Genomic DNA, 4,015 nt, shown 5'->3' on the forward strand with positions numbered 1-4,015 from the left:
TTGGACTCCTTCTATTTCTTAAACAAAAATGGATATATTTGAAAGAAAACTGCTTTTGGGCTGGAGAGTCTTAGAGTGGTTTGATCAAAGTATAAAGCTCCAGGATATGTTGGGAGGCAGAGATGGGGAAATTCACTGTTCAAGGCCAGCTGTGGCAGAAAAACCTACAAGAATCCATCGTAGTGGAAGAAGCTGGATGTGTCCTATGCCTGTCATTGTAGATATAACAGCAGTCAAGACCTATCACAAATCCTAATCAGTGAGGAAAAGGTCTAGAGACCCAACTCAGGAGTAGAACTCCTGTCTAGTAAAGTGCAAGACCCTGACTTCCAACCCTGATGTAATCAAAACTAACTACATAAAAAGCAGGATGTTCTAGGTCCAAAGTGACTAAGTAAAATAAAATACATTTTATAAGGCGAGAATGGACCAATTTTTTCTTTTCCTCTTAGACTTCTATGATTCAGTCCATATTTGTACATGTGTTTGACACTTTCATGACGTGTCAAAGTGTTCCTAAAGGAGCCATGTTAAATTTCTAAATTTTTGATTGGTGGTGGTTTTACAAAAATCACCTTATAATAGTAAAAAAAAAAAAATTTGCTGGGCACCCGTGGCTCATGCCTATATAACCCTGGCTACTCAGACTGAGATCTGAGGATTGTAGTTCAAAGCCAGCCAGGGCAGAAAAATCACTGTGACACTTTTACCTCCAGTTAACCACCAGAACACCGGAAGTGGTGCTGTGGCTCAAAGTGGTAGAGCACCAGCTTTGAGCAAAAGAGCTCAGGGACAGTGCCCAAGCTCTGAATTCAAGGCTCAACAAAGACCAACGACAAAAAAATTCCTAATTTTTTCTTGCTTTATACAGAGCTAGAGCAGGTATTTGTTTTCCTTTTTCTCTGTACAATAAAGAGCAGGGCCATGAAAAAATTCCTATTAGCTGAAGCATTTTATGTTTAAGTACTAATCTATCTGGTATATCTAAATATTTTAATATTAATATTAAATAGTAAATATATTAATATTTAAATATGCATTCTAATACCCCATACTTATTCTTGGGAGATTAATCATACTATACCAACTTTTTTTGTAATTTGAAAGTAATTGCTTTCTATAGCATTTTAAGAACATTATTAAGCTGACCAAAGCTTTAATCCTAGAACTGGGAAACAGAAGCATTTTTAATTTTAGTAAGGAAAGAGGAACTTTGAAACATTTTTAAATTGATCTGTAGAACCTGTGGCATTTGCTTTTTAGTAAATATTATACTGTTTTTTGCTAGTGTTATTACATGGTGATGACTGGGTGCTTAATTTGTTTTAAGATAAAGTGATTTTCCTTACTTATTTTTTAAAAGACCTTTAATGGGAAATTATGAGGTGAATTAAGCTTTGTAGCAACAACCATAATGGTCACTGATCTATAGTTGTGAAAACTAGTCATTGTGACAAACGTGTCTCTTAGGACACTCAGAGGAGTGTTTGCCTTAGCAGGCAGTTGCAGTCTAAATAGGCTGTCTCTTAATGGCTCCACTAGAGACAGCCACTTACATGATAAAGATGATAACAGATCAAGTGCTCAGCCTTGAATGGTCTCTGCACAGCTCTGATACAGGTCAGCATATTACAGGCCATCATGGAGTCCCTGGAGTTGACAGCCATCTTTGGGGGATGTTTGTGAAGTAACACTTACATGATGTAAACAAGGCTTTTAGAATTCCCTTTTGGATGGTTGTACTGAAGTCAGATTTTCACTGGGATAATTTTGCCCCCTTAAGGGACATGAATGCTCTTCAGAGATTATTTTGGGGGTGTCACAACTAGAAGGGAATATTAATGAGTAATATTAGTGGGTAGTGAGGCCAGAGATGGTGCTACATGTAATGCACACAGGAATTTTCTATAACAGGATTTTCTAGCCTAATATGTCAATAATGCTGAGATGAAAACAAAACATCTTGGAAATGCTCACCATTCCCTTAGGCTTTACTACATATCTGTGTTCATGTGCCTGTCCATGTGCATGTATATGCATGCATGTGTGCATGTGTGTGTGTGCTTGTGTACTTGTGTGTTTTCATTTTGAGTGATACTACTCACTGAAACCCTGAGATGGCTATTCATGTTGAATGAGATGCTATTCATATTTAGTAAACACAGAGTCAACCTGCAAAAATGTTAGGTAAATAGATCCAAGGTAGAGAAAAATATTCCACTGATCCCTGTGAGCAAACCTGAAAAAACAAACATGGGTCTTTTTGTTTCCTTGGCATCAATCTCATGATTCTCCTGTCTTTGTCTTCTGAGTGCTAAGATTATATGTGTGTACCACTACACCTAGTTTTTTGGAGTTTTTGTTTGTTTTGGTTTTTTGCTTTGGTGGTCATTGGGCTTGAACTCAGGGCTTTGGCACCATCCTTGAGCTTTTTCATTCAAGGCTAGCATTCTACCACTTTGAGCCATAGCACCACTTCCAGTTTTCTGGTAGTTAGCTGGAGATAAGAGTCTTATGGATTTTTCTGCCTGGGCTGGCTTTGAATTGTGATCCTCAGATCTCAGCCTCCTGAGTAGCTAGGATTACAGGTGTGAGCCACCAGTGCCTGTCTTCTAGGTTTTTTTTTTTTTTAAATTACATATTTATTATCTTTAGTGGTACAAAAGAATTACCATTAATTAATCAGTTTCTAAGTGCAATGCATCCTGATCGATGTCACCCTTTCATCATTCTTCCCATTTGTCCCGACCCAACCCCTTCCCTCAGTCTTCTTAATTTCATTGGATATGCATTGAATATTAGGACTGCATTTCTCTTCTTCCCTTGACCTTCCCCCACACAAGTGCCAGTTTCCTGGTATTCATTTTGTTGGACTATGAGTTCGTTTTCCTAAGGAATGTTACCATTTGAATTCTCCCCTGAAAATACCATATTTCAATTAAATATATTTGTGTACACTTGAATACAACACCTTATGTCTTTATTTGTACATTTATAAATTAGTTCTAGTTTCCACATATAGAGAAAAACTTGTCTCATGCTGCTGCTGCTAGTGTGTGTGTGTGTGTGTGTGTGTGTGTGTGTGTGTGTGTGTGTATCCTGGAGCTTGACTTCAGGGCCTGAGCACTGTTCCTGAGCTTTTATGATGAAGGCTAGCAGTCTACCACTTTAAACCACTGCTCTATTTCCAACATTTTAGTAATTAATAGGAGATAGAGTCTCACAGACTTTCTCCTGCCTGAGTTGGCAGGAGATCCTGGGTTGATCTTCAAATCCCAGCTTCCTTAGTAAGCGTAGGTAGGATTACATGCATGAACCACTGGCACCTGGCTAGACTGCAGTTTTTAAACGTACAACCATGAGCTTTGTGTTTCTCTGAATACTATACCTTACCAAATACACTTCTGTTTGTTTGCCTGTTTGCTTGGTTGAGTTTCTTTGGTGCTGGGGATGGAACCCGGGGCCACACACATGCTGGCCCTATGCTTACCACTGAAGGACACACTCAGTCCACCAAATACCCACTGGAAAGAATATTTTGCTAAGTGAAACAGCACAATGGGAAGCTACATCTTCTGCCCGGTGATATGAAGATTCTAGTCTCACAATTTTCTGTAAAAATCAGAAATGAAAAAAAACCACACACACAACTCTTTTAGCAAGATTTGCTCAATAGAGGAACCTTAGCTGTTTTTCCAGTTAGAAACTTGGGGATCTTAATTTGTGGGGTTGAAAACTGTCAAACATTTAATGATTGCAAAAGCTATCACCCAGAATTGTTGGGGATCAAACTAGATAGTGTGATCACATTAATCAATCCATTACTTTGTTTAGAGAGGATAGGAAAGTAAAGATTGTATAAATAAAACTTACCTGTTTTTGTGACTGTTGGATCAACTGGAAAGGATAACGGAAGTGGTCAGGTTCTCGGAACAGAATCTGAAGATGTGTTCGTTTTAACTAGGACTTTTACAAATCCACTCATAGTTTATAACAGTGAAAAGTAGACAGAATC

This window comes from Dipodomys spectabilis, unplaced genomic scaffold (assembly GCF_019054845.1).
Source record: "Dipodomys spectabilis isolate Male_0828 unplaced genomic scaffold, ASM1905484v1 ptg000019l, whole genome shotgun sequence".
Taxonomy (NCBI): domain Eukaryota; kingdom Metazoa; phylum Chordata; class Mammalia; order Rodentia; family Heteromyidae; genus Dipodomys; species Dipodomys spectabilis.